The following is a 23,642-nucleotide window of genomic DNA, read 5'->3' as shown; positions in this document are numbered from 1 at the left end:
TCATTTATGCATACCTTCTGTGTTTTAACATTGTGATAAATCCAGGGAATCAAATATGAATGAGACGTATTCCCTGAAAACAAGAGAGTGGGCACCAGGCTCAGGCCTGGAGAGAAAATGGTGGACAGCACGCAGGGTTTGCCCTTGTGGAGCTTGGAGCTTAGCATCGACTGTGGAGAGACGGGTATAAACAGGCCATTTCAGCACAGCGTGGTGAGGGGAAGGCCAGGTACTGTGGGACCACAGGGAAGCTGTCCATAACCAAGCCTGACAGAGGGTGGGCAAGGTCCGAGAAGGCTTCCTGGAGGAGAGGGGCATTGGGGCCGAGCCCTGAAGGAAGAGGGCTCCAGGCAGGGAGAGCAAAAACCGAAGGCAAGGCACAGCATGGTGCACTGGGGTCCGGGAGAAGTCTGAGAGGAGCAGAGATGGGAAAGAGATGAAAGTAAGCAGGGGCCCGGCTGTGGAGGGCGTTTATCTGCCTGACAGAGAATCGCCCTTTGTTTTACATTCACCTGATTCAGGTGATTTTCGGTGATGGCATGGGAGGTGCACCGGAGGCCAGCACGATTCGATGGTGAGAATCTAGTGAGGTGATTTTTGCCAACAGTAGTCCAGGTGAGAGAGCACAGTTGCCTGAGCTAAGAGAGTGGCCAGAGGAAGAGAGATGTCAGTGGCTCGATGGACACTAAGATGCTAGAAGTAAAAGGACTTGGCGACCTGTTGCATACGAGGGTGAAGGAAAAGCATGTCAGCGGCGGTTTCCAGAGAGCTTCCGCGATCAGGTGATTTGAGACAGGGGAAGCAGGACGAGAGGGGAGACGAGACGGTCCAGTGCGAGCCGGCCGAGCCATCGGTTTCAGGTGCTAGCAGGACATCCAGGGGCTTAGGAACTCACAGTCCAGTAGCAGGCAGGGAACACACTCTGTTCTTTCATACTGGTGTAAATTTTATTCTCTCAGAGGTTGGACTTCTCAAAACAATATGTTTTCTTTCTTTCTTTTTTTTAATTGCATGATATGGTTGTGATGGTCCTGTGAAAAGCAAGTCGTCAGAGGTGAGCTCTTCACTGTGATTGCACAGTGTTCGTTTTGAAAAAGATGGTGTTCAGAAGCAGGGAAAGTGAGGAGAGCGAGTGTTCCTCGTTGTCATTATCCCCTCAACGTGTCAATGAATTAAGTGTACTCAGTTTCAGTTGTGCATAGAAATTTAAAGATAGGGGCAAAAATTTCCAAGAAAAACACCGAAGAGTATTTTTGTTTTTAGAAACTTGATGAGTGTGGATTACAGCATATGCTTGAGTAATGAGTATGTAATGTTATCTGCATCTTATTACCTCAGACATCCATTCCACAAGTACTTACTCAGCACCTACCAGATGCTGGGTACTGCGCAGCGCTGCGCGTGGGGTGGAGGCCACCGTTCCGCGGGCATGATCCCTCCCCGACAGAGTTTACAGTCTAGCCGATGGGTTAGAAATCCCGAAGGGGGCTCTTTACGGCCCCTGACTCTTGCTTTCACTGGCCACCTCCCTTGGCGAACCCCCAAAGCCTCCTGCTCTCTGGGACCCTGCCTTTCGTGTCAGTGTTGCTTCCTTGCCTGAGCCTTGGTCTTGGATTTTCAGCTCTGTACTGGGGCAGCTCCTGACCCGCCCTGCTTTGTCTTCTCTACCCCAGCCCTGCTTCTTATTTGCCCGCCTCAACATTTTGTCTTGGTTCATGGCCTTGTTCTTGGCCCAGCTACCAAATCAGGTCAGTGTTACTCTCATAGCTTCTCTCAGATTCAGTCAGTTCCACCTTTTAAAACCTCTCAAATCTCACACTGTTCCCACTATAAGAGATACTTGGAGACATAGGGTTGAGGAGTCAGGCTCTTTGTACCTAGAAAGGCCACAGTCCACAGTGCAACAGTAAGTGTGGTTCATGGACTGTGGAAGACCACAGACTTTTAAAATAGACTTTATTTTTAGAGCAGTTTTAGGTCCACAGTAAAAGTGAGTGGAACATACAGAGCTTTCCATGTCCCCACGCCCACACATGCACAGCCTCCCGCAGATCAACATCCCCCAGCAGATGGCACATTGCTCCAACTGCTGCACCTACAGTGCCGCGACATCATCGCCCAGAGTCCATAGTTTGCATCAGGGTTCACCCCAAGTGTTGTTCATTCTATGGGTTTGGACAATTGTTTAATGACATTTACCCACTGTTATAGTACCGTAAAGAATAGTTTCACTGCTCTAAAAATCCTCCGTGCTCTATTCATCCTCCTCTTCCCACTAACCCCTGGCAGCCACGGATCTTTTGTCTCCATAGTTTTGCCTTTTCCAAAATGTCACATAATTGGAATCATATAGCATCTAGCTTTTTCATATCAGATTCTTTCACAGGAATATGCATTTAAGATTCCTCCATGTCTTTTTCATGGCTCGATAGCTCATTTCTGTTTGGGGTTGAATACTGTTCCATTGTCTGGATGTGCCACAGTTTATCCATTCACCTAATGAAGGCCATCTTGGTTGCTTCAGAGTTTTGGCAATTATAAATATAGCTGCTATTAACGGGTCTTTGCATGGATAAAAGTTTTAAATGCATTTGGGCAAAAACCAAGGAGCATGATCACTAAGCCGTATAGACTTTGTTCACAATTCAATATATATAATTACTTATTTCTTTCTTTCTCCTCGTCAGTTGTTCAGAAAGGTGTTAGAATCTCCCACTGTGGTTATGGATTTATCACATAAGCATACATAAGCTTGTATGTGTGTGTATACACACACACACACACGCACACACACACACACACACACACAGAGGCATCCATAATCAAATACGTCATTCCTCTTATTATTTTGAACAAACTGTCAGAGCAATTAAAAAGAAAAAATTATTTTACCTTCACTTACTCCTTTTCCTGTGTTTATCTTTTATATAAATCTGAGTTTCTGGACTGCATCATTTTTCTTACAGAACGTCTTTTAACATTTCTTGCAAGACAGGTCTACTATCAACAAAGTCTCAATTTTTGTTTTTCTAAGAAAGTCTTCACTTCTCCACTTTTGAAGGATAATTTTTTAGGAAACAGAAGACTAGATTGATGAGTTTTTTCTCTCCTAAGTATTTCACTCCACTCTCTCCTGTTTGCATGATTCCGAAAAGTCAGATGTCATTCTTACCTTTGTTCCTCTCTAAGTAAAGTGTTTTTCTTCTTCTTTTTTTTTTTTTTCCAGGACTTTATCTTTGCTTTTCTGCAATTTAAATATGACATGCCTCCATGTAGGGTTTTTTTCCCCACCTTGGCATGTGTCCTGTTCTTGTTCTCAGTTTACTGGATCTGTGGTTTGGTTATCTAACATTAATTACTGCTCCAAAGGTTTTTTCTGTTCCTTGTACTTCCGGAATGCTCATTATGCACACGTGCACCGTGTGTAGTTATCCCACAGCTCTTGGATATCCTATTCTGTTTTCCTCAGTCGTTTTTCAGCTGTAGAGGTTTCTACTGAGACATCCTCAAGCTCAGAGATTCTTTCCTCAGCCGTGTCCAGTCTACTAATAAGCCTATCAAAGGCATTCTTAATTTGTTACGGTGCTTTTTTTATCTCTCGCATTTCTTTTTTGATTCTTAGAATTTCCATCTCTCTGCTTACATTACCTATTAGTTCTTGGATGCTGTCTACTTTAGCCATTAGAGTTCTTATCACATTAATCAAAGTTGATTTAAATTCCTGGTCTAAGATTTTCAACATCTCTGTCCATATCTGAATCCGGTTCCGAAGCTTTGTCTCTTCAAACTGCTTTTTGCCTTTTAGTTTTATTTCGTTTGCCTAGTAATTTTTTTCTTGGTATCCAGACATGGCGTACTGTGTAAAAGGAACTGTCGTAAATAGGCCTTGGTAACGTGGTGATGGGGCATGGTGGGCGGGGAGGTGTCAGTAGCCCTGTGATCAGGTCTCAGTCTCTTAGTGGGCCTGTGCCTCTTGCCTGAACTTCAGAAGTGCTTCTCAGTCACCCAGCCCCCGTAGGTGGGACAGGATGCCTAGAGTGGGCTGGAGCTGCATATTTCCCTTCCTCTGCGTGGAAGGCTAGAGCCGGCTGGAAGTGGGTATTTTCTCTCCGGTCAGTTAGGCTCTAATAAAACCCCAGCAGATTAGGCTCTGTTCAAATAGTTTCTCCCGAGAGTATATCTCGTTAAGGAGAACAGAATGCTCTGGCACTCTTCACAGTGATTCCTTTACCCCTCCTCCTGCTGGAACCTCAGAAACGCGAGGGGATTTTTCTCTGATAATCACTGTGAGAAGCTGGTTGACTCCAGGAGAGAAAACTCACAAAAGTGTGGGGAACTCCCTGTGACAGCACCTCCCGAGTTTCTGACTCTCTGAGCCTCCAGCAATCTGTGAGTTACGTTTAGTTTCTCCTGCCCCAGCCCTGGGCCCCGGGCCCCATGAGGTAAGTCGATTCTCTGGATTCACCTGTCTCTCCAGTTTGCGGGGCAGCGGTTTGTTTGCCCTGCGACCTCATTTCTCTTACAGACCTAAGAAGATTTGTTGATTTTTCAGTTTGTTCAGCCTTTTACTTGTCACTAGCGTGGAGTGATGACTTCCACACGCTCCTTACGTGTCAGACCAGAAACTGGACGTCCACAAACTTTTTTTATCAGTCCCTTTCAAGATAAGTATCAAAAATAAGAACGCATTTAGAAACTCGTAAAGCAGTTTGACATTGCCATGATATCCAGGTACACGCCTTTGTATTTTATAAAAATATTGGTCTATAGAAGATTAGAATTTAGAAACAAAACAACAATTGGTCCTTCACTGCAGATGGATGGAGAAGCATCCATCTAGGATGCTAGGAGGCAGTCAAGAAAATGGTGATTTGGGGTGGGAACAATACCATTTGTGCAGTTGTCCAGACAGTGCTCTGAGTTCCCGGGAAAAAGGGTCAAACGGCCTGGAGTGCGTAGGGAAGCATGATGAGGGGTCTTCAGACTACACCTGAGGGGGAGGGCACCGCAGCGCCTGGGAGGGCACAGACACCTCCCACCCCCTCTGCCTCACCCCAGCCATCAGAATGATCTTCCCAAAATGGAGATCGGATCATGTCATAGCCTCACGGAAATTCTTTAGAGACACCCTCCTGCCTAACACCTCAACCTGTCAGCGCGGTCCACAGGGCCCCTCCCCACCTCACAGCGGACTCCCCCAGCTGCATGTCCTACCGCTCCAGCTCACGCAGCCTGCTCTCAGCAGCTGGCTTTCCGAGGGTTCACCCCAGTGTGCGCGGCCACCTCCGTCCCTGTTCATCTCCTGCCTCTTCTGTTTAGAAGGCCCTCCCTCCTCTCACCCCTTCTGGTGAAATCCCACATCCTTTAATATCCTCTTCGAGGCTTTCCTGTACTTGACGTCAAGTGCACAGGTAGGGCAGGCCTCGGTGCTCATCAGTGTTGAGTGAGTGTGAAGCTGGGAAGTGAACTTGAATTTAGTCACATCTCTGATAACTTGTGTCTTCACTGGGCATCTCACAACTGGAAAACGGGGTGCATTTTAGGCCAGTAGTTGGGAAGAATTACCAGATAACAGCGAAACCGGTATCTGGACAGCTCAGGGTTGGGGGAGAGCGAGGTCGGGGCCCATGGGGCAGAGGCAGAGTCCTAGGATTTTTGTGCTTCTCAGAGAGACCTGCTAAAGCAGAGCTTGGTGGACTTCTCCGCAAAGCCAAATGGTGAATATTTTAGGCTTTGTGGGCCAGACGTTGTCTGTTACAACTATTTTGTCATTGCAACGCAAAAGCAGCCTTAGACAAGTGGGTGTGGCTGTGTTCCAATGACACTTTTATAAAAGTGTTCCAATAACATTTTGAAAACAGGCTGCAGGCCGGATTTAGCCCACAGGCTGCAGTTTGCCAAACACTGTTCAAAAGGTAGAGAATGCACCCCTTCTTCTGCCCTGTCTCTAAATAGCCTTTCAGAGGCCTTGCTAAGTTTACCTTTAGAGTTTCTAAATCCCTGGATTTTTTCCCTCTAACATAGCATAAACACTGAGTAATCTGCCCCTACTTGCCAATCAGTTGCAGAGGCCTGAAACCTGGAGTGAAAGATGCATGGCACGCACTGAACATGGTGTAAGTGTTTGTAAAATTAATCCCTAACCCAGGTCTTTATGAGATAGACAGATGAGATTCTTATATGAAACTTCGAGGACTAAAACCTTGCCATAAAGTGAATTTGTGCTGTCAGCGGTGTCTGCCTGTGTTTTGGTGGGCTGTGTGAATTTGGGATGTGGAGAGTTAAGCTTTTCTTAAAGGAGTAGGGCCCAGGCCCTCACCAGAGATACCAGTGTCCATGGTCTGGTGTACTGTCTAGGGGTCACACCCAGGGCAGACTGGCAAAGGTGATTAACACAGAGTGGTTGACAGAGTGGCAATGCATAATTTAAACCAGTAGACATTAAAGGCAAAAAGGCCTGCTTCTGTGGTCATATACTCTATAAAATGCCCAAACCGAATAGCCATGTAAATTAAAATCTAAATGGGATTACTAAAACCCTGACGTAACCAGCACCAGGGAAGGAGGTGAAGAAGACTTGCTAATAATACACGTAGCCTTTGTCACCTTCCTCTGCTCCAAAGGGCTCCATGGAGGTCACTCTGCCACCCTATTTCTCCAAGCCACAAATGAGAACATCTTTTGTCTCTCTGACTAACTGGGACCACCTAGGAGTGAGGCTAGTGCCGGGGGAGCTGTGAGGCTGGGCTTCTGACTTTGTCCTTGTCATCTCTTGGTGCTATTTTGAGTGTCTTCAGATGAGCCACGATGTCCTCTGTAAGCTGACCGGAACTAGACGTTACTTACCCAGCAGCTTTCGCCCCAGATGCAACAGTCAGCTTGTGCTTTATAGCTATCCGTGAAGGGCTTTCCTTTAAAATCTCAAACTCTTTCTCGCCCCTTTTCCTCACGTCTTACATTTCTAAACACCAGTGCGCCCAAAAAGCTAGTGATATTCCTGATGTCCCCCGTCTTTATTTACATGACATCCAGATGCCTTGTAAATTGTACAGTTCAACAATTTGAGTACCTACTATGTCTTTATGATATGAAATCAAATAAGAATGGTGTAGGTTATTACTTAATCATCACACAGATGCATAAGCTAGGTTTGTCTTCCTGTAGCCTCTTCTCATGAGTGTAGTATATTCTTTAGATTTTATCAAAAGTGTATAAATTAGCAGTTTTATACCTCTTTTCTCACCATTTACCTTTGGACATTTAGGTTTTCATTTTGAAGGTCCATTTTGAATAAATTTGTTGCCAGTTTTGAAGAGGACTAGTTTAAGTTTATTCTAATGTTATATACTTTTATACTCGAATTATTTACTATGGGTTTGTTTATTGACCTATTTTGTCACTTTATGACATATGTATTTTCAGTGGAGATGTGTAGGCTAAGCTATATTTATTTATGTCACATTATGGTACATTAACCACAAAACTATCTACCACGATAATCTGGAATCCTCAGGGAGTGGGCTATTTAAGATAGCCAAGTTTTTAAGAATTAGCATTAACTGTTTGTGATAGAAACCTTCTAAAAAAAGGATCATACCTTTTCCTCTTACCTGGAAAACTGTAGAGTCTCGTTGAACTTTGATCATAACTCATGGTCACCAGTGAGAATTGCACTGTATAGTTCAGCTCTCATTAAAGGACTTGGGTGTTTTGTTTTAGTTTAGTTTTTGATTTTTAATTCTCATTGGCATTTCCTAAAACAGTTCTGTTTCTTCAGTTGCTATCAACCATATCCTCACTGCACTACCTGTAGCCCTCCCTCTGCCCTTCCAACTGCTGTTATGTGTCTGTGGCCTTGGAGACCAGGTGAGGACATTGGCAGGCAGGCAGGCGTGAGAAAGGGCTCCCCACCGCCCAGGAACGACCTGGGAAGGGGCAGCTGTGTACCAGCCTGGGAGCAAATCTTGTCTCCCTGAAAATCCTTGTTCTCTCTGCGTCTTAGCCAGACTGCGTGATCTGAGGGAGGTCTGCTTGACGACTCGCCTCAACTCGCTCTTACTTCACAGAGCTCTGCAGATGCTCATTCCGCCCGGGATAGGGAGCCTGGGCCTTGTGTCTGGGAAATGAGGCAAGTAGTTGAACATTCCTTCACTCACACACACACACACACACACACACACACACACACACACACACACACACAAAACCAGGTTGAAAACAGACCTCGTTTTAAGTTCATAGTTTATGAAATGCTGCCTATATTGTGATAATATCCTGCAAATTTATCCTAGCGCTTCTTTTTTCCTTTTTTAAATAAATCGCTAGACATATATTCTTTTGGCTTGTAATTTATTGAGACTAAAGCTAAAACCTTAATTCTAAAAATAGTATCTCTGGCCCAAACCATGGAGTCCTTAATGTTTGTGATTCTAATTTTTTTCTTTTTTTAATGCACATTATTATGGATGAATTACACATTTTTTTCTATGGTAAGTTTTTTGTACGATAACACAATGAAAAATTATTGTTAAAGATGCTGGCAGGTGAATGTTAGACCAGAGCTTTGGCTAGCTTGCATTTCCGTGGTTCTTTGGCTTCTCCAGTGTTTTCATTGTATTTTCCTATTGGATCTTTAGAACAGCCCAGTAGTTTTATTGTCCCGCATGTCAGAACCAGGAGACCAGCGGTGCAGAGGTATCCAGGGACTTCCCCAGGTCACCCGTTGTTAGTGTTCTCGGGATCGGGCTCACATCCTCTGCTTCTAAGACCAGTGGGTCTCCCCACTAACTCCCCAGTAGTCATTGGTATGTAATAGCGGAGACTTAGTTCTTGATGTGCAGACACATTAGTTCTCAATTTGCAGACTGGGGCTGCTAACTCCTCTGAGAACATGAAGTGTCAGATCTTGCAGAGAAAGAGGAGGGGAGTTCAACTGGCATGTGATCCCAAAGGGAAGAAGTCTGTGGTCCTCCGCTATCAGCGATCCCGTTACTGCCAGAGGCAGGTGGAGGTGGCCTGTTGGGATCAGAGGATCAACAGATCAGTTGGGTACCATAATTTGGGGACCCTCAGACCGAATATAGTGGCTTTAGTTATGTTGACCTTAAACAAAGAGCCAGATATTTCTCCAGCAAAATAGGATTATTTGGGAAAAACAAAGACTTGCAATTTGGGACATGCATTCTAATGGTGAACCACGCACAGGCCCAGTGAAACAAAGGAGAGCGATGCTCTTTTGTGGACTTGGGAGGGGCTGTTATAAACGAAGAGCCCATTGGCGGGAACTGAAAGTTTGAAGTGTAGGGATTTGTAATGCCCGAGTAATGGCAGCCTCCCATTGGCTGAGCTGTTACTGGGGAAAGAGGAATCTTTTCTCCCCCCGGCTGAGGTAGTAATGTGGTATCACTTCCTGTGTGTTATATGGAATGTAGTATTGCCTTCCTTGGAAATGCAGGGTACTTCCTGTTGAGCTCAGTAGTGCGTGTTGAGTGACATGTATGTGAGAGTTCTCCCGACTCCATTGCCAATGAGGTTTCTATTTATTAATTTTCACATTTCCTCCTTCTGATCAAGATCTTTCTCCAAAAAAAATGGATGATCGAGAGAGTTTTTTCTGGATTCAGTGGCCTTTTGTCCCTTGATGCCAGGAAGGTCCTCTCGTGGGTGCCATGTCCCATGGTAGAGGGGAGGTGCACAGACTGGAAACCTGCTGTGGTCCCGTCTGAGTAACAAGAAGGGGTGGGAGGGAGCGCTCGCAGGCATTGCCAATCTGAAGTCTACAGCTTGGAATAGTGAATCCTGCAGCTTGGAATAGTGAATCCTGCAAAGGCGAACTCAGAACCGAAATAATTAAACAAAAGCTTGGAGAAGACAATGCAGGAATAAAATATGAAGCAATTAAACAGCCTTGCTATCTCAGAAGAAATTATTTGGAACAAAACGTGTTATCAGTATTACAGCCTGTAGATTGTAAAATCAGAAGCTATGACTTTGGATAAAAATCTAGTCAGTGACTAGTGTCGACGTAAGAGAGACTGAATTTTAAACCTTCTCATTGGCCTGGTCTGAACAGCTTGGGAAAGCTGTCTCATCAGGTGTCATCTGCTTCAATTTGGGGAATTTGGGGAATTTGGGGAATTTGGGGAAATCCTCACTCTGAGGTCACCAGATGGCGTGCAGAGCCAGTCAGGCTCAGGGCTTACTTTAGGTGTCTCGCGTGACTCCAGGAGACTCTTGCCTGCAGTGGCGGCACAGCGTTGGTTGGCAGTACCTGATAAGGGCCTTGCCAGCGCAGTTGGGAGGAGCCCTTCTGGAGGTGCCTTTTCCAACAGACAAAATCCCCAGCTTGCTTAAGGTCTTCAAGCCCTGAGGGCCCCATGGAGAGGTCGCTCTGCCAGAACACGGGGAATCTTGGTAGAAGCAGTTCGGCCTTAACAGGACTGAAGTATATGTCCTTTTATCAGCTATAGATCAAAAGAGGTAGGGGCCGGGGCATTGGGCACCCTGGGACTTTCTCAAGGATGAGAGTTTGAATTCTGAAGCGGGTGGAGCTGAGGTTTAGGAGAACCAACGGCAATGCTCTTGGCTAAGGTATTTGGAGAGTATCTACAGATTTTGTCAGTTGAATCTTTATAACGCCTTTAGTGTGTCTGGCTAACCCTGAGGAATGAGGGTGGTAAATGCAGTGAAAGTGTCATAACTGGTCGAGAAGCACAGACTTGTCCAAGTACCTGATGGGTCGAATGGGTTTCCTGGTCACTGTGGAGTCAGCAATGGCTGGCCAGGCAGGGAGAGTCTTCTCCAAAAGGACTTTAGCCACAGAGCCAGTAGCCTGTCTACGAGAGAAAGCTGCAGTCTGGTGAGAGAACATACAGACCAGGACTAAAACATATTTGCCCACGGGATGGGGGCAACTATATGAAATCCATTTGCCAAACCTCGAGTGGTCATTAGGCCATTAAAATGTCCCCCCAGCGGTGCTGATGCGTGAGGGCTTTCATTTCGTCAGTGGACTGGTTTGATGCAGGTGTCGTAGTTAGGGTGGAAGTTGGAGTCGTGGGTAGCACTGTGGGGTAGGGCTGTTGTTTGGCCCGAACCAGAGCTTTTTCTTTTAGCAAACCGACGACTGCTGGATTTCCAATCCTGTTCTTCCTTTTCTGAGGCCAATCGTTGGGCTTCTCTCGCCAGGTGTTCTAAGTTACCATTTGGGGAAATATCCCTCTGGACCGTGACAGAGGTGTGACTACTGTGGGTTCCTTCGAGGGCAGCATTCCTCCACGATGTGTCAGCAGGGCGATTTCCCTTCGGTTCCAGACAGTCAAATTTAGGATGCTCCGGGATCTTAATAATAGCTGAGCAGCAGGTAAAAGTCTGGCATCTGATCGTTCCCGAATATACGGGCCCTTTTACATGTTGTTTCCACTGGCATTAAGGAAGCCGCATCGCACCCACAGCATTCCAGAATCATGAGCTGCTCCAGAAGCATATATGCTGTCAGTGTAAATGTTGGCAATTTTGCCTTTGGCCAGGGTGCACGTCTATGTGAGTGCGTATGATTCTGGCTCACAGTAGCCAAAGGCAAAGGTGCCAATTTAATTACATCAAAGGGGGTTTATATTGCATATTCAGCACAACATTTGCCGTTGTCACCTTTTAAGTAAGAACCATCAGTGAACCATGAGAAGTCAGCATTACACAAAGGAGTTTCCTGCACATCATCACGAGGGGTCAATCAGGAGGTGATCCATCAGTGTTAAGATCTGGGAGGGGCTTTGTCAGTGACGGAAGGGAGAAGAGAGGCAGGGTTAAAATTACTACAACGTGAAAGAGTTACGTGAGGAGCAGTTAACGAAAAGATTTCAGGGCAGGGGAGGTGGCTGACTGAACCATGTTGAATGTGACGAGAATTCAGAGCCTCTCTCTACTGCATGGGGTACAAAGATGGTTCACGGGGACCCCACCAATTTCCTTGGTGACTTTAACCAAAGGGCAGTGGCAGTGCTGGCTCCAAGGCAAGGGAATTGTCCCTGTGCCACAAGATCCCACTGCTGGCTAAAATACCCTGTGGTTCGATGGCGGTCCCCATGCTTTTGGGTGAGTACCCCAAGGGCGTTCCCTTTTTATATACAGAAAGGAAAAAGGGAATCTGACAATTGGGATACCCTAAGGCAGAGGATTCATTAAACTCTCCTTTAGGGCTTTAAAGGCTGTGTCATCCTGTTCGTCCCATAAAACTGGGTCAGGGGTTTTCATTCTTTAGTAAAACATAAGGTTTGGCCATAAGGGATCCAATTTCAGCAATATCCAACTAGCCTGTGAAAACCTTGCAGATGACGCTTACTTTAGGGTTTGGGGAAACTTAGAATACCTGAGGCCTGTCTGGATCTACGTGCAGCCCTGTTCTGATATTAGAGGCACCAAATGTCGAGCTTGGGTTTGGGCAGACAGCAGTTTTTCCTTGGCAACCTTATGTTCCTTAAAGGCAAAAAGCTTTAACATATGGACTCGGGACAAGCAAAGAAGCAAGTCATGGACATATTGCAATAAAGTAGGACCCTTAGGGAACTTCATGTCATCCAGATCAGCCTTCAGGATTTGTGAGAAGTAAGAGGGGCTCTTGGTAAACCCCGAGGCATTGCCATCCAGGTGAATTGTTTTCCTCCCCAAGTGAAGACAAGGTATTGGCTGCCTTCACCAACCTGCATGCTAAAGAATGCACCACACAAGTCAGTTACACTAAAGGACCTGCTTGCTGTTGGGATGGATGTTAGTGGCCGTTAGGAACAACAGAGTGTCAGGATGGCAGTGTTGTTCATTGCTCAGAGGTCCTGGATGAACCTCTCCCCTTGGCCCTTGGGTTTTCTCACAGGTAAAATGGAAGTGGAATAGGGACTCGTCCAAAGGATAATGAGGCCCTGAGTCTTGTAATCGTTGGGCTTTATACCTTGAAGGGTTTCTTTGCTTATAGGGTATTGATTGTGATTGGGAAGGGGTTTCGAGGTATCTGTTTGAATCTTAATAGGAGGCACACTGGATTCTGCCAATATCAATTGAAGATTTTGCCCATAAAGAGGATGAATCCCAGATTCATTTATAATGCCGTCAGACATGGAGCAGTCATTTGATTCACTGATTGACTATTTTGATGGCTACTTTCAAATTCTAGAAGTATTTCCCTCTTTTGGGAGAAACAGTTTTAGCGTGATATTTTTCTAAGAAGTCTCGGCCTGATAAACGAATGGGGCGGGGGAACTACGGAGAACAGAGTGTCTCTCAAAGGGCTCAGACAAATAGGGCTAGTTTCAGAGAAAGGGCTTTGTCGAGGCTTCCTAGAGAGCACCACCTCGTGAACTGCTTTCGTCCTCTGAGGCCGGGGCTGCTTCACAGCCGCGGGGTTGAGCATCACAAGTGTGGCTCTCGCGTCAACATGGGCAGTGGTTTCTCCAAGCCAGTTTGGAGGGAGAGCGGGGAAGAGCCCCACAGCTCCTCGGAGCCCTGTCATGAGGACGGTGTCGGAAGGCCGGAGTCACTTGAAGTGCTTAAGTTTGTGAGAATCACTTTCCCGTGTCCTGGCTCTTTGCAAATAATAGCAGAAACTAGGCGGTTTGGGTTTTGTATGGAGACCTTCATTTGCCAGAGTCTAAATTAAGAATTTTAGCTTTTTTTTTCTTCAGGTGACTCACCTAGGGTATAAGCAAGCTGATTTGCCAAATTGACCAAATCTAGAAGGGATGTGGTTTCCTGTTCCATCCTTTTAACTAAAAGAGAAAGATCTTCTTTCAGACCATTCATAAACATAGGTTTGAAGGTACTTGAGTGGCAGCAACATCTGAAAGAAGACCAGAATTTTCTCTGAAAACAATCTGAAGCCAGTTACAGTAGTCATGAACAGGTTCATCAGACTTTTGTGAATGATCCCAAATTTTGTTCCGATCAGCAGACTTTGGGTAAGCCCTAGGAACTGGCCAAAGAAGTTGCTTAGCAGTTGCCCAAGCCCGATACATATAAGTCAGCGGGCGGGTCTCTTGGCTGGAATCCTAGAGACCTTTCGAGATTTTCCCAATTGGCAGTTTTCACCCAATGCTTAGTCAGGCCTTCACCAACAAGCATATAAACTAAGTAATATAAGCCAGAGAAATCAAGTTGATAAATTCGAATGACTGTATTGAATTCCTTAGCAAATCTGTGGGGATCCTCAGTTTTTTGGGAAAATCTTTGCCTGTGGTGTGCGATTTAGGTTTAGTCCAAGAAATCTAAGAAATTAGGGCTTTAGCCCTTTGATCCTCAGAAGGCTTAATTTCACAGGGAAAGATTCTGATAAATTCGGAGGAGCAAGGAGTGGAGAGGGGTCCAGTGGAGGAGGAGGATGGCCCCGGAGGCAGAGCCTGAGACAGGTCCCAGGAGAGAAGAGCATGAGGTTTTAGGATCTGTTTTGTCTTTTTTTTTTTGCCTCAGTTAATCTTAAAAATTTTCTTTTGCAAAGAGGCAATTTCAGACTCTCGGTAATGTGTGAAGTAGCCTCAATCGAAATAGGCATTCCATTCAGTTTTGACAATTTCAGAGCTGTGGTTATCCAGTTCAGTTTTAAGAAAAGTAAGTTTGGAGAGTTCAAAAGTCCCCCATAATGGCTATTGGTATTCTAAATTACTTTTGGTCAAATTGATCCGTTTAGTCAGAAATGAGCATGGGGAAAAGCAATTTCTAAACAAAATCAACCGGGGTCCATGAAGGGTGCCCTCAAAGTATTTAGGTAGCTGGGCTCCCATTTTCCAGCAGCTTCTTCATTAGAGCAAAAGCCGAAACAGCCTGCAGGCCAAGTACCAGCAGAATTTTCCTGGGAGCAGCTGGATGTCAAAAAGTCAGCCTGAAGGCTGAACAGCAGAAGCTGTTCCAGGAGGAACAGTTTAGTTCCAGAAGGAATCGGACCCACGGCCGAATGGCACAGCCCCAGTGGAGCAGCCCGATTTCCAGAGTCAGGCCGAAGTGCCAGCTGAGTACTTGTGCACAAACCAAGGCCTTAACCAGGAAAGGACAAAGCCTTGAATTAGATCCCGAGTAGAACCTGGGGAGCTTCAAAACACGGGTGAGCAGGAGCTGGGATCCAGGAGAAGGACTCACCCTCAGACTCCGGTGATGGTAAGGAAGCCGTGAGCTCAGTGGGCTCTGTGGTGACTGCACCAGGTCGCTTGCCAGCCTCGGAGCTGAGGATCTTCTCTGGATCCCTGTATGAGCCAACACATAACATTGACCTTAAAACAAATAGCCAGATATTTCTCAAGCAAAATGGTCTTATTTAGAAACAACAAAGAGCTGCAGTTCGAGGCATAAGGTCTAATGGTGAACCATGCACAGGTCCAGTGAAACCAAGGAGAATGATGCTCTTTTTGGACTTGGGAGGAGGGGCTGCTGTAGACGAAGAGCCCACTGGAGGGAACTGCAGGTTTGAAGGACAGTGGTTTGTCATTGCCTGAGTTACGGCAGCCTCCCACTGGCTGAGCTGGGACTGGGCAAGGAGAAATCTTTTCTTCCCCTTGCTGAGGTAGAAAAGCTGCATCGCTTCCTGTGCGAGACGCAGGTACTTCCTGTTGGGCTCAGTAGTGTGTGTCGAGTGGAGTGACATGTTTGAGAGAGTTCCTTCTTTTAGCCTCCTGACTCTATTTTAAACGAGGTCTCTGTTAATTAATTATCGGTTATTGCATGTATAATTTAGCAGTTTTTTACAGAAGCAAGTATTGTTTTTGCTCAGTTGTGTTTTGGCCCTTTATCAGTAGTCAGCTAATGAAATTATTTTTCAAAACTGAGTACTTAAATGTTTTGGTATAAATTATGATCCATTTCTTAATATCTTAAAACAATATCTGTAGCATTCATATCCAAAACATAAGTTTCCTTTGTTGTTACTTTTAGGTTTTAGAATATAACTGTTCTTTGAGATGGGAAAAAATAGTCTGGCAAAAATAATTTGCTTAACTAGATTTAATATCCTTTACAAGTTTTATGGCCTTTTGTTTTAAGAATTTTTGTTAATAGGCTATGTCAAGCCAATGATTTTGAAGGTCTGTTAAGATGTTACATTCCATATAGAATAACATTTAAATAAACCTTAAACAAACTTATACTTTTGTTTTTATTTATGTGCGTGTGTGTATTTGCTAATGGACTGAAGATTGCTTCCTGAGAAGTCAACCCAACCCCCAAATTCTAAAATGTTCTCATTATTTAGTTTGGTTTTTAAAAAATCAGAAATTTAGGCAGATCTATTTATATTAACAGACTGGTAGTATCAAGTTAATCTTATAATTAAAATTCATTTCTCAAAGATGTTACTAAAATCTTAGAAATATTAAAACTCTAAACCCTAAAAATTGCTATGGAGATAATTAAATTTTCCCTATTATTTTTGTCCTTCTCTCCCAGAGTGATTAATTTCACTTCCTGTGTCTTATTCCATGAGCCATAATGCTTTTGCCGAGATTCCTAATTCAGTGAAACCTGTTTAGGGGATCATCTCTGTTAGGAAGACAGCTGCCGAAAAGGCATCCACTTTCCGAGCATGGATTTTAGATTATGACCAATCAAGACGCGGAGCTGTTAAGAACACCTGTCAGAGACGTTTTTCTACAAGGAGATGGTCTCTTTAATCAGATTTCATCGCACTTCAGAAAAAGGTTCATTTTTAAATGTGAGTAAAATAGCATCTGCTTTTATGATTCATCTTCACCATACTTTTAAAGGGGAAAAACCCATTTAGAGCTTATTTATGACATTGTTCTATGGTAAAGGGAGAAATTACAACAGTGTTTCAAAAGGAAGGGTTTTCCCAGATGTTTGATTTGTAACTTTCTGTCCTGGAAGAAGCCTAAAACTTTATTTTTGAACTTTTTTACATGAGTGGAATTAATGATAGGAATTCTTACGGCAAACTTTTAAAATGTTTAAGTTGCGAATACACGTAATGAATGAAACCTGGTCAGTTTTCCTCTGTTGAAATTCGTTTCATTTATCTGTGAACAGTATTATTGATATTGACTGGTGTTTAGAGAAACTACACTCGCCTTTCAACTCTGCTCTAATTAGAGGCGCAGTTAAGTACATGAAACACAGGTACTTTCTCACATCTGCAGACTGTATCGAGGGTAACTCTTAGAGGACAAACTTCATTTCGCAAACCGTAATTTAATGGTATAACTGTGCAGGCCGGAATATCCGTTAATTTTCAAAACATTTTATTCTACACCAATTAGCTCAGGTCCTGGAGGGCAAAATGACAAGAGGTTACTCGTTCACTATGTATTTAATTAATTGAAAAATGCTCAGATTGCTTTTACAGTTGTTATTAAAAAGTAGAATCAGTGTTGCCAGTGCTCGACCATAATTGGAACCCCAGGGAATTAAATATTTAGCATTAGTAATGTAACAGCACTTAGGACACAAATTTCTATTTTCGTAATGAAAGCTATACACCGTGAGTGCAAGCGGCTGAAACGACAGCTGTGACAAGTGAAACGGCCTGGGATATTTCAATAAGACACCTCATTGGACAGCAAGTCTTACCACATTACTCGTTCGTAAGAGATCTGCAAGTTTAATTCCCCATAGAAAGCCGTTACCCAAGTATTTAGATTTCTAATTGCACGCAGGATGAACAGTTGGGCAAATGTCTTGCCATAAGTGGCTGAAATGTATAGTGCTTTCTAAATAATCCTATATAAGTTCATGCCTTTGTCAATTTAAAAATAGCGGGACTGTCAGGGAATAAAGATCTTGTTTGTTTTAAGTTTAATTACGTTTTAAGCATAAATGCTTTCAGTGTTACAATGAGAAAAGTTGGATATTGGGCTCTAATGAGCTGCAGGGGTAGACGGCTGGAGACCCTAAGGGATTCCCTTCGTAAATTAACTGGATAAAAGTACTTGGTTAGGATACGGTTGATGGCTGAGCTGTTCTTAAAACCCAGTTATAGAGCTGTCTCTCACTCCTGTTTTCATTCTAAACAGCCCTGTAGAGACTTTCACAGCCGCCTGTTACAACTGTTCAGCTTGTCAAAATGTATTATATTACTCCACTAATAAATAGTATTAAAGGGTATTCGACTTCATTTCTCGTTTTCAGAGGGGATCAGGTTGATCAACACAACTGGCTTAGGTCGGCCTTATTTTAATTTGTTTATGTCATCTAAGCAGTATTGAAGTACGATGATTTGAATTTCGAACACATTTTTCTGGGAGATATAAAACTTACAAAATGTTATGGACAGTGAAAACAATTAATGGAGGCTATTTATTGTAGAAACTTTGTCCTTGAAAGATATATGACTGACATTTTTAGCCCACATTCAAAATATTTGAAAAACTATAGCTAAACTGCCATTTTTCAAGGGATAACTAGACTAATTTCTTTACCGATCATTCTTTCTTGAAAAAAAATATAGTTATAGAACAAATTGACTTTTTCATTTTCTTTTGCTTACCATTGTCTCTATGTCAGTTTTTTGGGAATTTATTCCAACAGATCATGATTTCTATTTTTTTAAAGTAATTTTAGAACAATACATGCTTATGTTAAAAGAAAAGAGGAAACTAGTTGTTTATTTGATAAACTCTCCCTTTTACCCTCCCAACCGTCACACTTCCCAACCCTTTGATCACCTTTGCGAACAATTCGATGACATATCAAACATTCACAATATTTTCTGTGCATGTTATACACATGCACATACAGATATATATTTGTGTGCATATGTTACGTTACCGTATTGAGAGAACATACTTTAGATATTTCTGTAGATGTCTGTAACTTGCTTTATTCCCCACGTAATTTATCAAAGACATCTTACTATATTGGTGCCCAGATCTTCCTCGTTCTTTTTAATAGGTAATTTTGCAGGTAAAAAATTAATTTATTGCCTACCGATGTCATTTCAAGTTATTTCCAGTTTTTTGTTGTGACGAATAATGTTACAAGGAACTCTGAGTGTGCCTAAGTGTGTGTGTGTACAGCATGTATGTGTGCATCTCTGTGCACGTGTCGTAATAAAAGATGGAACTAACATTTATTGGGTGATTACTCTATGCCAGGTATTATTTAAAGCACCACATATATTAAATCATCCCATCTTTGCAATAAAGAGTTAAGATGTATTCTAATCCCTACTTTACCTACAGGGACACTGAGGTACAGAGAGTTTAAGTCACTTGCGCACGTCCACGGGTGTGTCATCAGCCGAGCTCGGCCCCACATGGAGGAGTGGCGTAGCGGAGTTCTTAACCCACGCAGTGTGCCTGCACAGATACCTTTTTCTTGCAGTTTGCCTTTCCTGATTGAGTGTGAATGTGTGTTCCTATGTTTATTGCCATTACATTTCTTCTGAGAAGTGGCGTGTTCAGGTCTTCTGCTCATTTTCTTGTAGTGTTTTCTTCTTATCAAATTATAAAAGATCTCTATTGACTTTGTTATACTTTATCTAATATTTTTTCTGTTGCTTGTCTTTTTACATTGTTTTATTTTACTATTATCAAGTTTAGCTTTATGGATGGAAGCATAAAGAAGCTTTTCACCATTCCAACGTTGCAAGTATGTTTTCCTACATTTTCTTCTATTAATTTTGTTGTAAGTTTTAATCTTTAACCCATATGGGATTTATTTGGGTGTATGGTGTGAAAAAAGGTCAAACTTTATATTTCCAGTAATATCCACAGGTTCTTTTTTATAAATTGTTACTTTATTTCTCCATGGTTTAAAATATGACCTTTGTCCAATGCTATATTCCATCTATACTGGATTGCCAGTTCTTCAGAATATTCCATTTGCCTAATCTTGCAACATAACACTTTTTATAATTTTAACATAAATGTAAGTATGAATCTTTAAAATTTTGAAAATATCTATTAAAGACTCTTAATCTTACATTATAAAAGCAATACATATTTACGTTAACAAATACAAATAGTTTAGAAAGGTATAAAGTTGTGGTAAGGGGAGATGCCCACATCCTAATTTCCAGAACCTGTGAATGTGCCCCATTACCTGGCAAAGGGAAATGCAGGTTACAGATGGAATTAAAGTCACTAATCAGCTAACTTTAAAATTGTGAGAGATTATCCTGGATTATCCAGATGGGCCCAGTGTAATCGCAGAGTTTTTAAATGTGCAAGAGGCAGGCAGCAGAGTCTCAGAGTGATGGCACGTGAGACCGAGTCCTCTGAGCACAGCTGTCTGCTGGCTTTGCAGCGTGAGCCAAGGATCGCCACCACCACGGGACGCTGGACGAGGCAGGAAACAGATTTTCCTCTAGTGCTCCCAGGAAAGAACAAAGCTCTGCTGACACCTTGGTTTTTGCCCAGTGAGACCCAGTTTGGACTTCTGACCTCCAAAACTGTGAGAAAATAAATTTGTGTTGTTTATACTGCCAAGTTTGTGGTAATTTATTACAGCAGCAATAGAAAACTATTACAAAGGTGAAAAGTAAAAATTATTCTCCATCCTCTACTGCCCTGTCTAGTCCCCACCTTCCAGGTCCAGTCTCAACAGTTTATGACTCTGAACAGGCTCTGTTGTTGTGTTATTGTTGTTTCTTAGTGTGGGGAAGGAGGCCCTCTGCAGAACCGTGACTGCAGAAATTTTTATAGGATGTTTTGATATAGTATAGTATATTTAGACTTTGAAAAGCCAAGTCTCTTTTTTTACAAAAGAAATTTTAACCTCTTACATATTTGATTTTTCAGATGAGCCTTTGACTCAGTTTGCAAATTCCATTTTAAAATTCCTTGGAGATTTCTCTTGGGAATACACTGAACTTAAGATTAATCTGGGGAAGGGAATGAACATCTTTATGTGATATCTCAGAATAATAGCTGCTAAATATTTGTCGAATGGATGAATGTGTACTTTGTTTTGTTTTTGGAGAAGAGAAGGGAGTAAATATTTGATTATTTTCTGAATAGTTTGTATTTTCTTAAAATGATCCATTTCACTTAGATTTTCAATTTATCATTGTAAAGTTCTACATAATATTTTCATTTAAAAATCTTCCCCATATCTGTAATTATGTCACTTTCTTAAACTAATATGGTTTACTTTGATTTCTCCACTTTATTTCTTTTCAGACTTGCCAGAGTTTTATTTTATTAATTTTTGCATAAAAAAAGATTTTGGTTTAATTGTTATGTTCTTTTTTTCACTCGTTTGATTTTCCTTTCATCTTCATTCTTCCTTTTACTTAGTCTCACTTTATATGAGTGACTTTTGCTTGGATCTTGTGGCTAAATGCCTAGTTTGTTTATTTTTATAATCTCTCTTGATTTTTAATAAATATTTGTAGGCTATAAATTATCCTCTAGGTTCTGTTTTGGCTGTGTCTAGTAGTTAGTTGTATATATATTGCTTTCATTGTCTTTTATAACTGAATAGTCCATAATTTTACATTTTTATTGTTTCCTAACCAAGGAGTTATTGTGAAAAGAGAATTTAAAAAAAAAAAAAAAAAAGGTTGGTTCAGTCCCAGGTTTTGGCACCAAAAAAAAAAAAAAAAAATGCTTAGAGCAATTTTTTTGTTGTTTGGGAGCAGTTGCAGGTAAGGAAGAGAGAGCTATCCATTTATTTATTGTTCATTTCTCATTTGTTTGTTTTATATGTAGCTAAAGAACGGAGCCTATATGATTTCCACCTGGGGTAATATATTGAGATTGCCTTCGTAATCAAACGCTGTTAATTTTTGTAAACAGTCCATGCACGTTTAAAACGAAAGCGTATTTTCTCCTTAGGAAAAACATCTTAAGTCTGGTTAGATCAAGGCTGGTTAAATCAGCCTTGCTAATTGTGTTTTCAAATATTCTACCTTCTTACTTTCTGTATACCTCACCTGTCAGTCTCTGAGAGCTGTGGTTTTCAGAAGTTCTCCTATATCTTCAATAATTTATTTATAAATTTTGATGCTGTGTTTTTCCATGGAGTAAAGGTTTAATTGTACTGTATCTTCTTGGTGGATTGTACCTTTAATCCATATAAAACCTCTCTCTGTGTTTCCGTTGATTACACTAGGGAACCTTTGCCTCAATGTGACACTCCTTCCTGGGTTAGGCTCACAGCCAGAGCCGCCTTATGATTTCCTTGTCTTTCTTTCTTTTATTTCTGTGTAAAAATGTTTATTTGTACTATTGTTTACAATACTAGAAAGACAGAAAGAAAAAGTTAAAGAAAAAAAAGAAAGGAAAGAGAGAAAAGAAAGAAAGGGAAAAGGAAAGCCTTATGAATTTCTTTACGTCGCAGTGTCCGCAGAGTCTGGCACTGTTTCGTGTTCTCCTTGCTTCCCCCTCTGCTCCGTGCCGCAAGCAGTCAGCCTCCCCAGGTCCATTTCTCCTGTCTGGCGAGCGATTCTCTGTGGCAGACGCTGCAGCCACAATACATCGTACCTGTGGGTGAGAGTAGGATGTCTGGAACCAGCTGGTACGCGGGTGAGCAGAGGGGGCCTGGCGGAGGTCTCACTGGACGCCGAGGGCGCGTGCCGTCCAGAATTTGGCATTCTAGGCGCCTCACCTGCCTCACCTGCCTCACCCTAGTCCCAGCCCTGCCAGCAGAGTCTGTTGTTCTCCAGGTAGGCCTTTCTTAAAAGATCACCCATCACCCACTCTGGGTTTCATATTTGTCATCAGGGCCATGAAATTCTTACAGTTGAAGCATCTTAGAGGAAGTGGTTGTGGGTGAGGAGTGGGAGAAAAAATGTGTCTAGGGAAAAGGAGACTAGTTCGAATTTCTTAACTGCCTAACTGTAATTAGTATCAACTTAGACCTTCTGCACCTACTGAGCCATGTAGGGACTGGCTGTGGACGAAGCAGGTAAACAGGTGTGTGGAAACCAGCCCCCCGCCCACTGCCACCAGCTTCTTCCCGTTTTCTGAGTTGATGTAGAGGAAGGTTACCTTGGTGGTCATTTTTGAGTCATGAAAACTTCTAAGACCTCTTTTGATTTGGGTCTGATCCATATCAGTTTTATTACAGACTGTATCTCTTTTAAAATTTAATTTAAATTTTTCAATTACAGTTAAGATTCAGTATTACTTTATATTAGTTTCAGATGTCCAGCGTAGTGGTTGGACATTTATATAATTTACAAAGCGATTCCCCCGATTAGTCTAGTGCCACCTGGCACTATACAGTTATTACAATGTTATTGACTGTGCTCCCTATACTTTACATCCCTGCGACTATTTTGTAACTACCAATTTGTACTTCTTAATCCCTTCACCTTTTTCACCCAGCGCCCTAACCCTTCTCCCATCTGGCAACTAGCAGTTTGTTCTCTGTATCTATGAATTTATTTCTGCTTTGTTTATTTATTTATTTTTTTTTTAGATTCTACTTGTAAGTGAAATCACAGTGTCTTTCTCTATCTGACTTATTTCACTTAGCATAATACCCTCTAGGTCCAATCATGTTGTTGCAAATGGGCAGTATCTTAATTAAACTAGTAAATAGCTGAGAAGGTTCGGGAAGCTGCTAGGAGCTTGTATTCTTAGAGCTCCATGGACGGGTGAGATGATGATCTCTGTGCGAAAGCTTCTGGAAGGAGGCGTCCCTGAGCGTGGGTGACTAGCGAGCCACCCCACGCTTTGCTGTTGTTGACCAACTTTTCCTGGTCTTCTGCT

The 23,642-nt window shown here is 42.6% G+C and overlaps 1 protein-coding gene across 19 annotated transcripts in view; it reads left to right on the top strand.

The window, feature by feature from the left end:
* The window catches only part of LOC107195453, a 52,336-nt gene that overhangs the window by 14,394 nt on the left and 14,300 nt on the right, over positions 1-23,642 (top strand). For 9 of the 19 annotated variants that reach the window (XR_003045395.1, XR_003045409.1, XR_003045402.1 and 6 more), the window contains one exon: positions 16,417-16,681. The exons of 3 other annotated variants lie outside the window; for them this stretch is intronic. The gene's annotated coding sequence lies outside the window, so the exon portion shown is untranslated. Of the gene's footprint in view, positions 1-45; positions 15,136-16,416; positions 16,682-19,518; positions 19,573-20,229; positions 20,377-23,642 lie in introns of all 19 variants that reach the window. 7 more of the 19 variants (XR_003045396.1, XR_003045397.1, XR_003045403.1 and 4 more) reach the window with 5 other exon arrangements.

The sequence above is a fragment of the Pteropus alecto genome, unplaced genomic scaffold (assembly GCF_000325575.1).
Source record: "Pteropus alecto unplaced genomic scaffold, ASM32557v1 scaffold123, whole genome shotgun sequence".
NCBI classification, from domain to species: domain Eukaryota; kingdom Metazoa; phylum Chordata; class Mammalia; order Chiroptera; family Pteropodidae; genus Pteropus; species Pteropus alecto.
This window is presented reverse-complemented; position numbering and strand designations above follow the sequence as displayed.